The sequence below is a fragment of the Rattus rattus genome, chromosome 8 (genome assembly GCF_011064425.1).
Source record: "Rattus rattus isolate New Zealand chromosome 8, Rrattus_CSIRO_v1, whole genome shotgun sequence".
Taxonomy (NCBI): domain Eukaryota; kingdom Metazoa; phylum Chordata; class Mammalia; order Rodentia; family Muridae; genus Rattus; species Rattus rattus.
Window position 1 is genome coordinate 14,760,244 of NC_046161.1, and position 22,212 is coordinate 14,782,455.

Consider the following 22,212-nt stretch of genomic DNA (forward strand, 5'->3'; position numbering starts at 1 on the left):
AGGTCTTGGTGTTTTTCTTAATGATTCTTGTTACATACATGTGCTTTGCTTCTATTTACCCCACATTGCTCTCTTTCTTTCTCCCTCTTCCTGCTGATTCACAGTAGTACTCCTATATATCAGCACTATATATATATATGTATATACATATATATTACAATTGATATATAATATACACATACATATCAATACATAATAGTGTAATTATCCCTACCTATGCATATATTTGCATACATAATATATTCACCAATACACATTCATACACACTCATCCATGGACACTTATATTTATATATTTATATTTAAGTCCACTCTTTTCATATGAGAGAAATCATGCTACATTTCTTTCTCTCTGTATCTATGACTTTTTCAGATATTCCCCTCCCTGTCTTTGTTATTCAATAAACTATAGGATGAAATATTTAGAAAGAACAAGTATACTTTTACTAAAACCATATAGGCTTTTGTCCTTATTAGTCCCTTAAACACCTTGTAACAATTATTTACAGATCACTTACAGATACAGATGAATTACAATAGATATTATTAGTAGTCTAGAGAGGATTGAAATTATATGGGAAAAATGTGGGTAGGCCATGCTAAAAGCCACAGCATTTTCTAAAAGCGACTTTATCATCCTGGGAATTTAGTGTCCCAGAACATCTGGACCTATTTCCCTGTAGATATTGAAGAATGATGATAATTGTAGGAATGAGTGGGTTTTACCAGTGGAGTAACTTGTTAGATTTGCAAACATCAAGAACATATCTCAGAAACAGATACATGCAATCAGGTAAAACTGGTGAAGAAAGATGGGAAGGAAGATCAGGAGGGTATGGGGACACCCAAGAGCCAGCCCGAGCCACCCCACCTTCCTGCTGCAGGAACGATTTGTCTCTTTACAGTGTGGAAGTCCAGATCCACAGAAGTATGAGGTCAGACCAGTCTGAGCAGCCTTCACTCACAGATGAGGAGGAGCTCAGAGAGTCCTGAAAATGTTGAGCACTCCTACTTCCTGAAGAAAATAGACTGAACTACTAGTCCCTGCCCAGCCTTCCAGCTTGTTGGTTCAGCCTAAAGTACAAAGATAGATGAGATCTTAGAGATCTCAGTAAAAATGGCTCCTTTCCCTGTTGCCTGCCCTGGAAGGAGAGAGTTAAGGGCTGACTCTCTTCATAAGAAATTAAAGGCATTCTACCAGGAGTGAAAACTGGGACCTTCCTGTAAGTGAAAGTAACTCTTTATATACAAATACCCACAATGCTGTGGGAGAAGAGACTGAAGAAAACAATAAGATAAACATATAAAGGAAGGCAATTGGTAGAGAACAACTGGAAGCCCTATACTACTTGGCCTTCAGACAACAAATGGATCATGTTCAAGGAAAACTCAGGCTCTGCAAATTTCAGAGAGACAGCTGCTATGTAAATGTCTTTTGAAAGGCCATGTGAATCATGGCCCAATGTTGTGGACTCTTCTCAGCACTGTAACCTGCTCCTATTCTGGGACTGCTTTCCTTTCTTAACAAACTGGGTCTATTGCTCTTTCTTATGTGTCTATGGCTCAATTCTTTGCCATGGAACACAGGATGTGGACACTTCAGTACAGGCTCAGATCTTCACTCAGAACAACATTCATGCAGACCCAAATACAAACATGTACAATACTCATGTGCAGAGACAGCCATCTCAGGGATATGCTGACAGAAACTTGTGCACACATTTTCACTTAAGGATACAAATATCCTCAAACTTGTATGAATATACATGATCCTTCTCACATACAGATACCCACAAATATATAGTCTCAGTTAAACATTTATACACACAAGTACACACATAGTATATGGACCTGCTGTGCCACAATACTAGGTAACATTCACAGATTCAGAAAATGCCCAAAGATATTCAAAGCCTTACATTTACCCACACTAGACAGGAATGCAAGTCCTGGAACTCTGAGTTTCTTCTTGGTTTTGGCTCAACTCACTTCACTAAACATGAATTTCTCTGAGATTAAAGCAGAAATGATGGGAAAAAACACCATTCTCTCCAGGTGTACCAATAAAAATTAACTAAGATGAATTACAGTAGATTGATTATAATATCTTGCTTTTCTATAATCCTTCTCTATATAAAAAGTCACATCCATATCTGCCACCTCAGTCCAGTACCCTTGGTTGTCTACTCTTCTTCTTTGTCATTGACTTTCTTATTGGATCCTTATTGTTGTTTAATTTACTTTTTATATTCATGGTTTTAAAGCTTCCTTTTCCAACCTGCCATCCCAGCAGGGATATTTGTTGTTGTTTTCCTTTTTCTTCTTTCTTTTTTTCCAGGTGTAAATTGAATGTCTGCAAACTTACCATTCTTTTTTTTTTTTTTTTTTGTTCTTTTTTTCGAGCTGGGGACCCGAACCCAGGGCCTTGCGCCTTCTAGGTAAGCGCTTACCACTGAGCTAAATCCCCAGCCCCAAACTTACCATTCTTAAGTTACATTCAGGAAGTGGAAATAGAAGAGTCATATAGAAGCTTACAGGCACCCATAGAGAAGGGGGGGGGAGTTAGGGGGATGTTGGCCTGGAAACCGGGAAAGGGAATAACAATCGAAATGTAAATAAGAAATACCCAAGTTAAAAAAGATTGAAAAAGGTGCTGGAGAGATGGCTCAGCGGTTAAGAGCACTGACTGCTCTTCCAGAGTTCCTGAGTTCAATTCCCAGCAACCATATGGTGGCTCACAACCATCTGTTATGGGATCTGATGCTCTCTTCTGGTCTGTCTGAAGGCAGTGACAGTGTACTCACATACATACAATAAACAAATAAATCTTTAAAAAATTTAAAAAAAATCCACGACACTAAAAGTGGAAATAGAAACAATAAAAAGGCACAAAGGGAGACAACCCTAGAGATAGAAAACCTAGGGAAGAGATGAAGAGTCATAGACACAAGCATCACCCGGGGAAAAAAAAGAAGCTTACAGGCTAGCAAGACAATAAACAATACACTGAAGCAGAAAATACAGCAGGAGAGGCACCATCTTTCCAAGGTAGAAAGAAGATACAGATTCCTGAAAGTTGTCCTCTGACCTACACACTTGCTTCAAAGCCTGGACTCCTCAAGATGTATACCCCAAAATGAATAAGTATGTTTAAATCCAAGGTATATAACATAAATAAAAAGGTTCATATATAAATAAAGGGAGTTGCCAGAAAGGCTGAAAGCACTTCTCTATCTGGGCTGCACATAACGAACAGCATGTTCCCCGAAGCTCAAGATATACCAGGAAAAAAGGAGAAAGTGTGCGTTATGAATGATGTATAAAGGGTTGTGATCCATAAAGGCCTAATTTTCAGCACTTTTAAGCACAGGCTTTTTGCTCAGCTCACCTGTCCATTTATGTTCTTGGGAGTGCTTTCCCTTTCTTAATAATACATCTATATTTCTGTATTCCTGGTCTAATTATTTTTTCTGGCATATGAAAACTTGTGTATTTCAGGTACTTTAGTATGCCAACTCAGCTGTGTGACTGCAGGAAAAAAAAACTATGATAAAAGTCTGATGATGCAGGTACAGCTATGTTTTCTCAGCTGTTCTCATGGAAGAAGAGTAGTGACATGAAGAGTTAAATTCTAAGTGGGATGCATAAGAAACCTCAAGAAAGCTTGCTTATGCTGGAGATCTGGCCCAGGTGGTATGGGTGCCAAAGAGCTTGCCCTGATGGTATGTGAGAGGAAGAGCTTCAAGCTGATCAACCCACCCAGTCCCAGACCCAGAGCTTTGAGTTGACCCACCCCTATGTCTACACTCTATGAACTGCTAGAGCTTGTGAAGGGGGTGGTCCTCCAGAACCAAAGCTTCACAGTCTCTATAACACAGGGCAACAGGATATCTGAGAGAAATCCCAGTGAGGATTCAGTGAGCCAAAGCCAAAGGGCTCGAATCAGCACAAAATGACTCACTGCAGTGGACATTTGCAAGAAAAGCTGTTGAGGCAAAATGGTATACTGTGGCATACTGCAGCTTCCATGGCAAAATATTTGTTTATATGTCTGTTGTTCGTTTTTTGGGGGGGATTATGAGGGCAGAGGGCAGATAAGGAAGGATAGGGAGATAAGTGAGATTGGAGGGTGCATTATGTGAAATTCACAAAGGAACCACTAAAATATTTTTACAAAAGAAACATCTAGATAGGCAAGAATACTGGAATACCACAGCTACATGTAATGGAGCATGTGCAGACAGTGGTACATGAAAGTCCCAATCCTTCATGGTCATATTTCATGATGCAAGCTTTTAGTTACTACTCCAGTGCCATGTCTGCCTGCTGCCAAGCTTGTGTCCATGATGGCGTCTGGATCTCCAAATGCATTTATAAGTTGCCTTGATGATGGCATTTTTGTCATAGCAATAAAAGTGTAACTAAGACAGTGTTCAATTTTTGTTCAACATTACAAGAATCTTTGAATTTCAGCAGGACCCATTGGTCTCCCAAATCTACTGATGGAGTATCCTTATCCCTGAAGGATCTTTCAGACTTCAAGTTGATACTCAATATCATAAGTGTTACCACAACCTATAAAACATGTAGAGGTTTTAGCCTCTACATACATATATGATTACATTGAAATAAACTAAACACACTAAGTTAACAATAATATATACTAAAAATATTACAATATAGTAGTTTGTCCAGGTGCATGAGGTTTGTCCAAGGTGTACTAGTGGCTAATTGATAACAAGAAGCATCAAGTTAATCGATGCTCCATAGTCAATAGAGCCTGGATTTTCTCTCTGCCTTGCAAGCAATACACTTGGATTTCCAGGGCTAACATTCATTACTACTATTTCGTATCAAGAGTTCTGAAGGCTGTCAGAACCTCGCAAAGTTATCAAACTGCAATGCTTTTCCAGGGTCCCCTGGTGGCCAGGACTTTAATACTTCAGTACTAGCTAGGATGATTTGGGGTTTGGGGAGGAAAGAACAAGGGAGGAGCCAAAAACTATCTCTGGATTTTGGAATATGCTGAACGTCTCTTGCCCCTACCTTTTCAGAGGTATGGAGGTGTCTTTGTCTTTAGCAAAGAGTAAATGAACTGACATTTAAGTGTCCAAGTGCACTGAGGGTTTTCTTTTTGCCCCAAAGTGTGTATTTTAGATACTTCCTTTGAAAGTCTAAATTTTCCTGCTCATGTGCACTTGGGAGAGTTTGGGAGGCTCCTCGTTGAGGCCTGGATTATTTTGTATCTTTTTCTGCAGGAGAGCTCTCTCTCTCTCTCTCTCTCTCTCTCTCTCTCTGTCTCTCTCTCTGTCTCTCTCTGTCTCTCTCTCTGTCTCTCTCTCTGTCTCTCTCTCTCTCTCTCTCTCTCTCTCTCTCTCTGTGTGTGTGTGTGTGTGTGTGTGTGTGTGTGTGTGTGCCTCCTGACCCTCCACAGTAGTTACATACCTCTTTCCTATGGTAGGGGAAGCATAACTCAGGAAGATTTTCCTAAATGACCCACAGACCTAAAAAATTCATCCTTTGGAATCAAGAACAGGTCTTAGGAAATGTTCCTAGAATGTCATTCCACTTCTGCTCATCCCTCTATCCTCATATCATATAACTCTACATTCAGTTCATCATATCTACCCAAATAGACTTGGCACTAGTTGTTGATTGTGCTTTTGCCCTCTTAGTCTACTCTGAAATAATGCCTTCTCTACCTCCTAAGAACCATAGCGGTAAAACTCTTTGCCAGTACCCTGTTTTGAAAATCCAGTGCTTCCATGTAATGAAGGCATACTTCCCTAACTACAATACTTCAAAGAAACCAAAACGAGTGCAGCACTGTACCTCCAATGTGGACAGTCATTTGTCTTACCCACTGGATAAACTATCAAGGAATCCTGTGGGAGCTTGTCCTCCCTGAGAGTTTCTCTTGGGTGCTAGAAGCCCAGGGTTCTATAAAGTTATGAAAGAATAAGGTTATGATTAAGCAAGTGAGCAAACAGAACCTGGTTAGCTGCACTCAGAGCCTAGAAGATATTTCCTGTACAAAATAATAATATTGTGAACTCATACATATCAGTACAGAAAAGTGCAGCCTTATCAGGTAGTTTTAAAGAAAGTATTTACTTAAAAGAAAGAGAAAAGAGAGAGCTCTCATCCTGGTTGCTTGTGAGGCAGAATACCAAGTTTGGAAACAATAGGGACACCATGTAGGAAAGGACAACCTACTCCTACTCACTCTTCTGGTTCTGATTTTTATCTCACACTTGTAGACATCTAGGAGTTGCCCATGTAATTGACAAAACTAGTATGCTCATTTTTGTAAAGAACAAAGAAGCTTGCTAAAAAATAGAGATGGCTTAGTAGGCAAAGGACCTTACCACCAAAGCTGATGATGTGACTGTGAATCCAGGGATCCACATGGCAGAAGAAGAGAACAGACTCCTACAAGTTGTCCTCTAATGTCCCCTTGATATTACAGCATGTGAGCCCCTCCCACACAAATAAAAATAAAAAAATAAATAATTGTGATTAAAAGGTACTTTTAATATTTAACACGAAGTCAGGGAGGTGGCTCAGTGGGTAAAACACTTTCAATACATATCTAAGTTTAGATCTCCAGAACCCAATTAAACTATATTTATCAGTGCATGTCTGCAATCTCAATACTACGTAGACACCTGAGTGCCCAGAAACTCGTGGACTAACTATCTTGCCATATGCAAAGGATGAAGAAGAGACTGTCTCTGACAATGTGGAAGGTGAGAAAATTACACCTGAGGTTGTCCTCTGACTTTCAAATTTGTGCTATGGCACATAAACACACACACACACACACACACACACACACACACAAACACATATGCAAACACACACATATGCAAACAAACACACACAAAGAGAGAGAGAAAAAGGAGATTTTCTCAAAATAGCTAATGAACTATGCCTGAAGCCTTATCTCGTGTGATATATATATATATTTTTTTTCTCGATAAATATTTTATATCTACCAGCTCTCTTCCAACTACAATGTATCTAAGACAGACTTTTCTTTGAAGACAAGATTCTATGGATGAGAAAAAGGAATTTAGACATACCTATTTTTGCTGATACCTCAAATTACTGCAGATCATACAGTCTTGAAATATCTAAAGTAACACACACATCTATTGCTGTAGCACTTAGAAATATTACTCTCCTAATACCTACACTTGACTCTCTTCAAATTCCTATTGTCTTTCAGATTATTCAATTAATTCACTGACGGGTACATTCTGACTTCTCATTCAGTTCTTTTACATGAGATGTCAGGCACCCAGGTGTACATAAATTAAAGTCCCCTTCAACCTACAGTTCTGTTCTCAGCTGCTAGTGACAAACCCATAGAGCAGTTTGCAAAAGCCAGAGTACCCATGTTACTAATTCCTCTCCTCCCAGATTCTTTTGAGTCCATTACTTCTTACCTGGCCCATACATGAGCAAAAGACTGGCAGTCAGAGTCAGCAGGTACCTGCATTGATGTGCTGAGCAGGGCAGGTCCTCCTGTCCCATCCTCCTGCCTGCCTGGGCTGTGCTTTGCTTCTTACTCCAAGTAAGGTTCTGAGAGACTGAACCCAGACTAACCTGCCCTCAGCTTAGCTTCAGGGAGGGTGTTGACACACCTTGCTAAGAGAGGCAGGACCTACTTGCCCTAGAGGGAAGCAATGGCTGTCACAGCTGGCAAATGTCATCTGGCATTATTCAGAGCCTATACAGTGACTAACACCTTGTATACTAATACAAGGTCAAGGGTAATTATTGCCCTTAGCAAAGCTTGACTCTAGTACTAAGCCAAGATGTCTAATCTGTCTGAGTTTGAAGGAGGAAAGAGAAACCTCTGGTACACATCTTTTCTTTTTACCCCCCTACCCCCCTACACACACACACACACACACACACACACACACACACACACATACACACACACACACACACACATTTTACCTGATAGCTTCTCACTTAGAGCCTGGTACCACCAGATAGGAATGGGGTGGACCCTCCTCTGGGGAAGGTTCAACTCCCACAGAGTATACGCTGTCTGGCATGTGGGGAGTGCAGGGCAGGCAGCATTCCTGGGTGGGAACTCCTTAGATGCCAGGAAAGATGAAAATGAAGACTAAGCTTTTTAGTAGCTCACAACAGTCACCCCATTTTCTTTTGTCTCGACCATCATCCCTGTCCTGCACTGCAGGGACTGTAGTGTATTTCTTCTAAGTCAAGCTGCTCAGTTGCCCTGACAGACAGGAAGGGTGCAAATTGCTGCACAGAATTCAGCAAGAAGTGCAGAAAATATCATTTAGACATTAAGAACATTGGATGCTCTTTGAGAGGACCCAGGTTTAATTTGAGACACCAACACAGTGGCTAACAACCATCTGTTTCTCTAGTTCAAGGAGATCTGACACCCTTAGCTGAACATCAGGCACAGACACACATGCAGCCAAACACCCATATACACAAATTTTAAATAAAATGAAAAACTTTAAAAAATTTAATTCAGCAAGAGGTTTGGAATTTCTGGTTCTTATTTTCATGACCCATAATCTCTTCTAGGTTCTGTTGGGGGAATGTTCATTTATTTATACATGTGTTTTGGTGCATGTAACCATGTGTGAATTTCAGAAGACAATTGTTAAGTGTCTTAATTCCTCAGGAGCTGTTCAACATTTTAGAATTTAATTATTTTATTATGTTTCTTTGTTATTTTTTGGGTGGGTGTATTGGTTGGGTTTTTTATTTGCTTTTTGTTTTATTTTATTGATATATTTTTTGCTTGCTTCAATATGTGTGTGCAGGTGTATATCATGTAAGATTCATTTTTCTTTGTCTACCATGTGGATTTCAGCTGTAGATAAAACTCAGGTCCCCAAGCTTGGTGAGAACTGTCTTTACCCACTGTGCCATCTGAATGGTTTTCCACTGACATGGGGTTCACTAATGTGGTTAGATGGATTGACTAGCAAGCCCCAGTATGTGCATCTCTTCCCCATGCTTATAATCCCAGTATAGGGATTACAAATGCACAGACCATCACACCAGTACATTACCATACTCTGAACACATTGCAGGGCTTTATAGGTAGGTTCCATGAATTGAACTCGGGCTCTCCTGCTTACAGTTCAAACGTTTTACTGATTTACCTATCTCCTCAGACTCCCTTCTCAATAGCCTATTAAAAATCAAGTAGGATAAGAAATGGAATCTCCTTGACCATTCTTTCCACTTGCCCAGACCCTAGGGAAAGCCTCAGTTTTTCAGCCTTTCACAGACAGGTATAGTGTGTTTAAGATCACCCATCTCCCAAAGTCAGAGTGAGTGCTCAGGGTAAAGAGGTCAGAGTTTGGAATTCAGGTCTCCATGTCTCTCTTACCTCTTGTCCCTGGAACTAAACTTTATAAACCTATGGCTGGTACAAATTTAATTATTAGTAACCTCCACCTCCCACCTTTCAGGTCACCATCTTCTTGCAGTTTCCTGAAGGTTTACCCACCAGTTTGCTTTCCCTGTTTATGCCGCTTGTAATATTTGGAATTTTCACTCCCTCCTCACTGGGGCATATTGAGCGTGTGCCTCAATGGTGATGGGCATATAAACAAGTACAGGGTTGACCTGTAACTAATAAGTCAGTACGAGACATCAGACTTCAACATGGAAGTGGTTGGAGAATTAGATCAAGCTTCCTGGAATAGATGTCATAGAACCCAAGGGAGAAGGGTAAGCCAGAATCAGCTGCCCCAGGTGAGGTCGTAGTGAAGAAGTTTTCCAAAGAGAATACAGCAGTTGGAGGCAGTGGAAAAGTAGAGCAGGAGATGCTGAGCTTGGCTTTTGTCTGAACTTTCAACGGCAGTCCCTACCAAGGCACTCTCCACCCACAAAAAGTAAACAGAAGCAGAAGCCAAGTCATTCATTATCCTTGGTAACAACTCTGTTTTACTCCCTTTCAACTCCCAAGACAGGAAAATGGGGTCCCTCAGACACTAGGATGTTCAAATCAATAGCCAACCATCTGACTTGGATCTCTGCATTCCCCTGTCAGCACCAGAGAGGGGTGAGAGGCATTTATGATATACATACATGTGTACTCATCTATTGCAAAGCCTAGTGCAGGGAATTGGGTATCTGCCGCTATACCTGTACCCTTAAGAAAGGGCTCCCAGTCAGTCCATCTGAAGCTAGATAGTGTGGCAGCCAGCTTACTCCGTGATCTTCTTTATGCTCACACAATGCTGGAGGGTCACAGACACACACAGAACCTTTTTATATAGATACAAGGGATTCAAACATGAGTTTTGAACTCAGGTTCTCATGTTTGTTCAGCAAGCACCTTTACTTGCTGAGTCATCTACTCAGCTCCAACCCTGGGGAGTATAAACAGTTTATCACTTTCTCTGTGATGGAACTGTAAGCCTCTCAGGTACCATCAGCCATTTTATCATCAGTCATCATCAGTCACCATAGCCCAAGTACAAAAGTTGCCCTACCTTAAAAAAGGGCAAGTGTCGTGAATTGCTCTCTGTTCTTTCAGCCTTGCGCATTGTGCCTATATGCAGAAGAGGCTAGGTGAAATCTTAATAAATCAGATAAGGATAAACCCTTTGATTGGGGAGCGGAAGGGAAGGTGGAACTTAAAGTTTTAGGCTACGGAAAGTGAAAGGAGACAGGGCAGAGAGAATGTGTGGGAAGATGAAGCAGAATCACTTGGCCTGGATGAGCCACAGGTAGCTGTGAATATCATAGAGGTGAAATATTATAATACAGGATACATTTGCCCCGTGGAGGTGTGCAGTTTGTATTTATATCAATTGAGTTTTGTGTGTGAATTTTGGGGGTTGAAGATTTACTGTTATAGATCTAACTAATAAATTACAAGCCTCTGGAATTTTCATTTTATGGGGTTATGGGAATTCGTGCCAAGGGAGCGGGCTTTCTGCTGTCGAGCAACTGGGGGTGCTTGGCCTGTGAAGATCAGTGTAGCTTGGCAGCCTGTTAGCCACAGAAACAATAGGAGAGGGTGAGACCACCATTGCCAGTACTTAGCTGGACTTAGTGTGGACTTTTTTTTTTATGATATACATACATGTGTACTCATCTATTGCACAGCCTAGTGGAGGGAATTGGGTATCTGCCGCTATACCTGTACCCTTAAGAAAGGGCTCCCAGTCAGTCCATCTGAAGCTAGATAGTGTGGCAGCCAGCTTACTCTGTGATCTTCTTTATGCTCACACAATGCTGGAGGGTCACAGACACACACAGAACCTTTTATATAGATACAAGTTCAAACATGAGTTTTGAACTCAGGTTCTCATGTTTTATTCAGCAAGCACCTTTACTTGCTGAGTCATCTACTCAGGCGCACTCAGCCCCCAGTTCAGGTCTCATTAAAACTGTAACTCTAATTCACAACCGATCTGTTCCCTCATCTGCCTTCCCACAACCATTCCATCCACATATATCAACATACAGTCACAGACATAATTAAAATGAAATACGTCTTTGAAATAAAAAGCAATTGGGGCAAGATTAAGGGGTATAGTTTCATGTTGAACACGTACTAGGTACTGTAATTATTTCTAGTCATCACCAAACTAGGATTCACCCCATTCCATAGGCATTTGTGTCTGGGTTCACAGCTCCAGCTCATGTGTTCAAGTGAGCCATGCAAAAAGTCTCTCACTAGAGAGAGTTTTACCCATGAGTTATACTCCAGGCCGCTCTTACTGGGGAAGTCCAGGTAGTCATTCAAATAAATGACAATTCTAATATCTTTGCATTCCAGATGCTGGGATTATAGATGTTAACAATACATCTATACATGCATATGGAAGCAGAAGTATATTTCAGGTGCCTTCCTCAATCACACTCCACTTTATTATTATTTAAGGATATCATTAGTGTATGCAATGTATTTTGATCGAGCACATCTATGGAGAGTGTTTCAAGAAGTATTGTCTTGGGCATAAAATATATCCAAAAAGTTTGCCAAAAAGGAGATGGGATTCCAAATGTGTTCATTGATACAGGCTCAACAAATCTGTGGAATGAACGCTATTCCATACCGAATCCATGTGGTTTTGTCTAGGAAAATAAGGATTCACCAAACAAGCTTAGTAAGTAAGCTATGTCTCTGCTACATTAAAAAAACAAACAAACAAACAAAAAACAACAAACAAAACTCTGTTGATATGGATGGGTGAGAACATACTTTTAAGTGTCAAATTAAGTGTGACTGAACTGAAAGAAGAAAAAAAATTCTTACAGTGTTGTAATCCAACCACACTGACAAGGTGATTTCAAAGACAAGGAACCATCCCACAATTGAAATACCACAGGTGAGGTGGAGTTAGAGGAAGCTCAGAGGAATCTGTTGAGAAGTCTTTTGAAGGGAGTTTCCACAAAAGAATGAATGAGGGTCAGAATGTCAGAGAAGTCAAGAAAAAATGATGGAGAATATGGGAATATCAAGTGTTCCAATCCCCATAGCAAAAGCTATTATGACTGTGATAATGTTTACTGAGAATTTAATTGAATGCAAGGCATCAAGGAAACATGTACTTTTAGCCATAAACATGGACATTAATTCCAGTTTCAACAAAAGGCATTTATTTAATATCTCCTCTCAACTATACCCTTCACAAAACTTACTGAATTCCCACATGTTCTATATGCAACCCATAGAGAAGTTATATAACTGAAGACTATACAATTGCCTCCTGAATTTGTGTTCATATAATGTTCAAGGGCAGTATTTTATGTAGTTTGGGTGACAGAGTTCTCACTAGCTTGTATGCTGCTGGGGGTTCATCCCCAGGACTGTATAAAGTGGGTATGGAGGTATATATCTGAAATCCTATTTTGGAAGTTGTTTTTGAGGCTAGTATGGACCACATCTTCTCAATATACAGTAAATTAAAAGCTAATAATAAAAGAGCAGTAATTACAACCAAAAATATTTGTTGGATAAAAAATTGTTGAAAACCTTGGGATTTCCTTGAATCATGGTAATGTCTAATGTATAAGGTAAGTATTTGAAGGGATTCACAACCAGGCTTCCACAGAAACGCCACTTTGGAATTCTTTCTTTGAGAGCATTTTGTGTGACTCTTGAACTACCTGCCACTTTATCCATGTCCATACCCTCCTCTCTGCTCTGACTTTGAAAATTATTTTTAATGACTTGTTGCCAACACCCAACCTCTGCCAAATTGCCTTCACCCAGCCAACAGTGACCTTTCAAAATGCAAAAGTCAGCCTCCTCCGCTCCTGGTACAAATTTTTCTTTGCCTTCTCACAAGCGTCAGGCTCAAGTCTGAAATCTACAGTTTGCTTTTAGGGCCTTTCCTGTACTGGTAGGTGTCCATCATTTGCCTAAACTAAAGCTTGCATTCTCAGGACTCTATCCCTATGAAAGTTATGATTTTAAATGTTGTGATTCTCCCAGCTTTGCTTGTTTCCCCCAGAGAGAAAAAGCAAAACTTGCTTCCTCTCTTCCAAAACTCCTATGGTTTTACTTTTTTAATAAAGTGTAGGGATAAATGGCTTATACTGTATACTCAGATGTGTTTATTATTGTGCATAAATTCTATGTTTATCAAAAAAGGGGGAAACAAGTACTAGGGTTATATGTCAATGACAGAGGGCTTATGGGGGATATATAAGATGCTTGCTTAATGATATGATCAGATATGTGTCATATATATATATATGTATATATATATAAATTGTATATATATATATTCTAAATTGTGAATATACCAAAGAGTATTTGACACACAATATATTTTGACATAAGTACTGTTAACTGCTAATTTGACAGAATATAGAACCCTCTGGGAGATGGGCCTTTAAGAACATCTGTTGGGTGATTATCATGACTTTGTTCAATAATATGGGATAAGGCAGTTAGTGGTTGCTGTGGGAGGAGGAGTCAATTTTCTTCAGAGGTATAGCCAGTGAGATTCAGTAAATAGTCCCACAACTATGAACGTGCAATTAAAATCATTAATTAATTAAAGTAATTTTAAAAACTACTTGAACTCATTGCTTGAGGGGAGAGGAGAGGAAAGAGAGGAAAAGGAGGAAAGGGAAGAGGAGGAGAGATGTATTAAAAAGAAGTGTTCCAGAGGAAGATTGAGGAGGGATAGTTAGGGATAAAAATAATCAAAATACATTAAGTACATATGTGTTTAAAAACCAAAGCATGTTGGTACATGCCTTTAATCCCAGTACTCCTGGGTAGAGGCAGGAGGATGTCTTTGAATTTGAGGCTACTCTTGTCTCCATAGAAAGAGCCTGGCTCAAAAATAAACAAATATTTAAAAGGTAAACAAACTGGAGCTAGAGTGATGACTTAGTGGTTAAGAACACTAACTGCCTAGGTCCTGCATGCTTCTTGGATGGTGACCCATTCTCTGTGAGGCCCCACTGGCCAATGCGAGTTGGCTCTTTAGGTCTTCTTGAGGTATCCTTGACCCCTCCAGCTTGTTCTATTCCATCCTCCATTCTTCCACATGACTCCAGGAGCTCTCCCTGATGTTTGGCTGGGTCTTTGTACCTGCCTCCATCTGCTTCTGGATGAAGCTGCTCAGGAAGTCGTTATAGTAGGTTCCTGTCTGCAAGCATAGCAGAGCATCATTAATACTCAAGGGTTGGCTCTCTCACATGGAATGGATATACCTTCTATGGTAGAAAAAGAAGGCAATATCTATGATTCCCTGGGATGATGCTGGTAGTCTGAATTTCTACAGTAGCTTGGGCTTTGTTAGACATTCATCTAAATGTGCCGTGAGTACATATGATACCTATGCATTTCATCCAGGGTAAATGTGATCTCAAAAGATGAAACCTTACCCAGGATTATCTTGTTACAGCAGCCTCAAGAAGCTAATGTGCCTTGAGCACAGCAACAAAGTAATTTGTGGGAATGTGAAAAAGGAGAGGAAGAGGTAAGGACTGAATTTGTGCAGTCTGAATTTTGCTGGGAGCTTTGTGTGAGGGTATGACAGTGGTCACAGTGCCTCTGCTAAGGAATCTAAAAGTGACTCCAAGGGAAGCAGGTAGTAAAAACTATATTGAACACACAAAGAAAAAAAATAATTTATTCTTGACACTCAGTGAAACCTGGGGAAAGAGACCTGAAGTATGAATAATTCTAACTAGCCAAATGGAAGGAAGGCAGAAGGGCATTCAGCACACTGAGAAGGGTCATGGCTAGATAAGGTGGCAAATCTCCAAGATACACAGCCTCCTGTTCAACTCCAGACTTGAGACAAAAGCTTGCAAGCTTTTTTTTTCTCCCACTTGGAGACCCCTCTGCTGATGGCCCATTCAGAGTTCAAGACTGTATCAAGAGACTACATACACACCACTACGGCTAACCAATCAATCATCCTGTCTTCAAACTGTCTAACCCTAATTTAGGGAGAGAAACTCTTCAGAGGCTTAAAACACCCCAATTCTTAAGAAGAGACTAGAATTTTTCAGTTTTCCAAGTCCCCTCTTGACTTTCCTGAGGATCTTTTTCTTTGTGTGTCTGCTGCTGCCTGTGTGTTTTTCCTCACTCTATTAACTTCTTTCAACTGCTGATTATATTTCAGGTGTGTGAGATTTCTCTGCAGCTACCTGTCATGCTTTAGATATTTCCTACCCTTTAATTCTTTACTTTGAAGAGAAAACAAAACCAATCAAGACCCCAAGAGTGTATCCCTTCAAGATCCGTATACTGTATGAGAGTCATATGCCAAAACCCAAGCACTACAAAGTATATCAGCAACGTGCAAGAAATAACACAAAGAGCTGAGAATGTAGCTTATTTGGTAGAGTTCTCATTTGCTTGGCATGCATGAGCCCTGAGTTATCCACTAACCTCCACAAGTATAATGTGGCATGCATGCATGCACAGAGAGAGAGAGAGAGAGAGAGAGAGAGAGAGAGAGAGAGAGAGAGAGAGAGAGAGAGCATATGTAGGTAGGTACACAAAAGAGTAATTAAAGATTTAAAGTATGTAAGGAGATAAAGAAGCAAAGTCAACATAAACTTCTAATCTCTACTTGAACAAATATATGTGCACATACACACGTCAGAATTGTGTATCTTACTCTAGCTATTGGTAACCAATCTGCTTTTTTGAAGGTTAATTTTTTAAAAAAGTGTGTGTGTGTGTGCATGTGTGTGTGTGAGTGTGTGTGTGTGTGAAAGAGCACACATGTATGTACAGGTGCTCACAGAGTCTAGAAGAGGGCATCAGATCTGCTAGAGCTAGAGATTCAGGTGCTATGAGCCTCTCAACATGGGTGCTGGAAGCCAAACTCAGATCCTGTGGAAAGGTAACAAGCACTCTTAACTGATGAGCCATCTATCCAACCCTGATAGCCTATATTCTATTCTGTCCTCTTGTTTATTTATTTTACACATCACTTGTAAGTAGAATAATACAATATTCTTTTTATGCCTTAGTAAGATGACACTTTTGCTCACTCATATTGTACAACAGGCTCTCTATCTTTATAAATGTGCACGGCCTTTGGGTTAGTTTGTATTGTATGTATATTAGATATGGCGATGGGTAGTTGAGACGTCTTGCTGTATAACTGAAGATGCTTGAACTTGATATCTCCTGTCTCTTCCTGAGTGCTGGAAAGGCAAGTTCATGTTACCAGATCCAGTGATTTTCTTCTTTGTATAGCCTAATAACACTCGTGTGTGTTTATGCATGCACCTACACACATCTATTTCAGATTATTCATTTTCTACCTACTAATAAGCAGTTAGGTAGGTCCATACATATCTTGACTTTGGCCAATACTGCTGAAACAATTATGGTAGTTTAAATAATTTTTGAGATCCTGATTTATTTCCTGGTATAATTTTTGAAATCCTGAATATATTTTCTATATCCCAAGAGAATAAAATTGCTAGATCATAAGATGGCAGTGTCTCCTTAGCAGATTCACTGGGACATAAAACTGTTATATTAGTACAAAGCTAACTGAGCAGGTATCAGACTTGCATGCCTTTCTAATAAGGCAGATAGCTTAAGGTAAGAGCGTAGTTATTTCTGAAGTTACTCTATGGGAACAGGTGATCCCACATAATGCATGTCCAGAATCAGCAGTTTCAGCTATGCATAATTCCTTTGCCAGAATGAGGTACAGAGCTAGAGGCTCGGTTTGGTAGAGTACTTGACTAACATGATTTAAGTTCATGTTCTATCTTCAGAACCATAAACTAGGTATAGTGCTATACAACTGAAATCTTGCAATCTTCACACTCTGGAGGTGGAAATAGGGAAGATCAGGAGTTCAAGATTATCCTGGGCTACATAGAGAATTTGAAGCCAGCTTGGGCTGCATAAGACACTACATCCATCACTACCACCCTTCCCCCACATACACACGGAAAAGAAATGAGGAATAGAGTGTCTGGATGCCCCAATTTTTCAGTTATCACCACTGCAATTTTAAATTTCGCTAATATGATTCTGATATGAAATATCTTGACTTTTAAATGTTTACAAATTGCTTCTGTTTCAACATCATACTGATATTTTCTTTTTGGTAGTGTGATTGCTAAATCCATAGTTGCAAAATTAAGGGGTACAGAGAGTTCTCATACATGATAGTAGAAATACTAAATATGATCTAATCCTTCGGAAAATCTAAAATTATTTAAAACGTAAAAGATGTTAAAAACACGCTAACCAATGCAGGCCAGTTCCTAAACTAAGCTGGCCATTCCTAAACTAAGAGGACATACTTTGGGGATCTTTTGGGGTGCATAGTCTTTTAATGTTAGGTGATGTATTTGTGGGTTTTCTTGCTGCTATGAAAAAATGTCTGACAAAGAAGCTTAAGAAGGAAGTGTTTATGTGGGCTCACTGTTAAAGGGCACAATCTTTTGTGACTGAAAAGCATGCAGACAGGAACTAGAGATAGTTGGCTACATTGCATCCACAGTCGGGAAGCTGAAAAATTGTGCCATCCAGTCCCAGGGTGGATTTTCATATCTTGAATGCAATCTCAAAATTTTCTCACAGAACTACCTAGAGGTTTGTCTCTTAGCTGATTCTGCTGATTCTATCAAGATGACAAGACTATTATGTGTGCCAAAAAATAGTGGTGTTGCAGTTTTATCACACTGAAATTGCTTCTTTTCCTCTCCATGTTCCTTTCTTTTCTTTATTATTATTTTAATATAGAGTCTTACGCAGCCCAGGCTGGCTTCAAATTCCCTATGTAACTGAGCCATGCCTTGAGTTTCTGACCCTTCTGCCTCTGTCTTCCAAGGACTGGCAATACAGGCATGTGACAGCACACATGACTATGTCTAATTGCTTGTCTAAAACTGAAAGGATGAAATATTGTTGGTGCCGTGTTTTCTCTAGAGTCTGGCACAAGGAAAACAGAGTGAATGCTTTCAGTTTCATCACTCATTGAATCTTTTACTGTGGTTACAATCTGTGTGTATGGGAAAGTATATGACATTCATGCATGGGATATATGTGTGTAGGTTCATATCTCCTCCTCTCCCTCTCCCTCTCCCTCCCCTCTCCCTCTCCCTCTCCTCTCCCTCCCTCTCCCTCTCCCTCTCCCTCTCCCTCTCCCTCTCCCTCTCCCTCCTCTCCTCTCCCTCTCCCTCTCCCTCTCCCTCTCTCTCTCCTCTCTCTCTCTCTCTCTCTCTCACACACACACACACACACACACACACACACACACACACACACACACACACACACACACACACACACACACACACACCATAGTTGGAAAGACCAGAGGTTAACCTTTCAACTTTGGGTGTGTTGTTCCTCAGGACAAACTCTCTCACTAGGCATGCCGGTTTGCCTAACCTAGTTAGTCAATAAGTATCAAGTATCACTCTGTTTCTACCTCTCCAGGCTTGGGATTGAAAACATACTCAACCACTGCTTCTGGGGATAAAGTGTGGCTCTGTGTGCCTTCACAGAAAGTACTTTAGAGTGAGTCATTGCCCAATGGAAACTTTAACATAATTACATTGTATCTCCTTTTCCTTTTCTCTGTTCATTTTCTCCCATGTAATCCCTTGCTCTTTCTCAAATCTATACAGTCCTTCTTTCTGTTTGTTTATTCTTTAAAATTGTGTGTGTGTATACATATGCACACACACACACACAGAGTGAGAGAGAGAGAGAGAGAGAGAGAGAGAGAGAGAGAGAGAGAGGATTTTGAGTCATTTTTACCATTATCATGCTCTCTCCCATCTTTTCACACAGAATAATACTTTCCAATAGGAATCTTCACACTTCAGTGATTTGTCATTGTTTAGCTTTTTTTTATTCTCTCAAATATTAGATCCTGACTGCAATTTCCGTCCCTCCTCTCCTCCCAGTCACTTTCTCCCATCTTCCTATCCCTCCAAAATCCATTCTTCCATCATTTCCCTTCAGAAAAGAGAGAGGCTTCTCTGAGATATCAATCAAATATGGCATATCAGGCTATGATAATACTAAGCACCTTCCTTCATATTAAGACAGGGAGAGGCAACACAATGGAAAGAGAAGGGTCCCAGAAGTGGGCAGATCCCACTGCTAGGAAGTAGACATGTTTGGCTTTTTCCTAGGTCTCTTGGACTCTCCAGTCTCTGGGTCCTGGCCCTCCAGGCAGTGTCATAGGTGGGTTTCTTCTCATGGCTAGAGTCTCAAGATAAACCAGTCTCAATGTTCTGTTTAAATTTATTGATTTCATTACAGTGGAGCATGTGGAGTTTTTGAAACATGTGCTGGCTCTCCTTTGGAAAATGAATAGAATCAATTTTGATAATACAATGTAGATACCTTTCAACTTTTTGCTTGTTTCTTTTTTGTTTGCTTTTAAGAGAGAAAATCTTGCTATGTAGGCTTGGCTGGCCTAAAACTTGCTATGTAGATGGGGCTGTCTGCAAACTCACAAATATTTGCCTGTCAGTGCCTCCCAAGTCCTCGGATTAAAGGAACACAACCAACATGTTCATCCCCCTACCCCTTTCTCTGAAAAGCATCTTTGGGACAAGTTTCCCTCTTTTCATGTCTTCTTTCTGGGTGTGGTACATTGAATTTTATTAGAGTTTCTTGCCAAAGCATAAGTGGGAAGTACTTACTTGGTAGCAAGGGCAAGCTATCAAAAGCTACACAATTAAATAAGGAATGCCACCTCTTCTAGCAACCATTAGTTGCTAATGGCTCATAATATCTCAGGTGGGGATTGGTACTCTTTGGCCCCTTCCTTATCCTTGATTAAACACACTACTGCTGTAGTGTGTTCTTGCACACCATATATAGCAGTCACCAATCATAGCACTTGCCCTCTTCTTTTACAATCTCTGTTAAATTATAATCCTGGGAGAAAATAGACATTCTGACATTTTAATTCCCCATGAGTCATTGTTCTCCACATAGACATTGTTATACAGCAGGTGCTCAATAAATATTTGCCAAATAAATGAGCAAATCATGCTGTGTTTCAGGGCGGGAGTCAATCTTAGCTTTCTGTAGTTCCAGTAGAGATTTTCTGTCAGTTCTCAAATGCCAGGACAACATTTTCCTCCTGCAAAGAGAGTCTGATGATAGTCACACCCTCTGCTTTTCAATGTCTCCAGGACATGCCTGTGAGTATCTGTCAGCTCAGGGACCACTTCAACAGTCTGCTAATCCCAAATGTCTACAGAAGTCGCTGAAAAAAGCTTCAAGGAAATGTTCTTGAGGAAATAAACCAGAAAACCCCAGGCCAAGGTCTGTCTTTTGAAGAAGATATTCAGTTCCAGGGGGCAGTGACTTGCAGGGTATTTTTCTTGATACCTTCCGTCCATGAGACTAGGTCTCTCATGGTACTTGGAGCTTACTGATATAGCTACAATGGCTGGATAGCTTTGTGTTTCTAGAAGCCAAGAAAGTAAACTAGAATAATTATTAGTTTAAGGACAGACAATTTGAGCAACATAGTGATAACCTGTATTAAACAAAATAGTAACCAAAGCAGAAAGAGAAGACGGAAAGGAAAAAGGAAGAAAGAAGGAATGGAAGAAATAAATGAAAACACTGAAGAAAGATCACCTCAGCCCACAGTCCTTATTTTCTTTATTTCTGATTCCCTGGTTCTGTTCATATGTGGAATATAACCCTACAAACATATCTATATGTTAAAGAAACAAAAATATATAGATTTTTTTTTAATAGAAAAGGAGAAAAAAATCAAGAGGAACAGCTCACAAAAGTTTTCTTCTGTGCTGGTGGTTTCTCAGTCTCTATATTATATCATTTATCACTTTAAAGTAAATCTAATTTTTCTCATTTTTCTGTGTGTTGGTTCATGTTACTATGGGTGCATATGTATGTGTGAGCATGTATGTAGACACCAAAGATTGATGTGAGGAATCATTCTTCATTTTTTGTCTACATTGTTCATTGAGGGAAGGTCCCTCAATTGAATACAAAGCTAATGGACATGCACAGTGTTGCTAGCTAAATTGCACTTACGATTGCCTGACTCTACATTTCACAGCTGGAATTGCAAGTGAGCTACTATAGTCACCTGGCATTTACATATAATTCTGTCAATATAAATCTGATCCTCTTGCTTGTATGTAAGTGCTTTAACCTCTGAGACATATCTCAAGTCAATTTAAAAATATTATTATTGTTGTTATTTGGTATTTATTATTATTATTACTATTATTATTAATATTATTATTATTATTATGTGGTGGAAGTGGTGGTGTTGATTGTGGTGAGTGTGTGTGTGTTTGTGTGTGTCTGTGTGTGTGTGTGTAGGTCAGAGGACAGCTTTTAAGAGTCTTTTTTTTTATGGGATCTATAGTTCAAATTGAAGTCACCGAGCTTGTGTGATAATTGATTTTATCTTCTAGTCCATCCTTTTGGCTCTTGTTATTTTGTTCCTTTTTTTCTAAGGTAGGGTTTCATGTATCCTTGGTTAGTCTCAAACTTATGATCACCATGCCTCAATGGAATAGAGATACATGCCACTGTGCGTGTATACTAAATTATTTCAATAACAATGGTAATAAAAACTAACTTAGCACACACATGTAGTCTCAGTTCTGAGAGAGAGGAGGCCTGAAAATTCAAGGCTACCAGTATGAACCACACAATACGATCCAGTCTCAAAAACATTGTAGACCATGTCACTCTTTCAGGAATCTCATACATCTCTGTTTA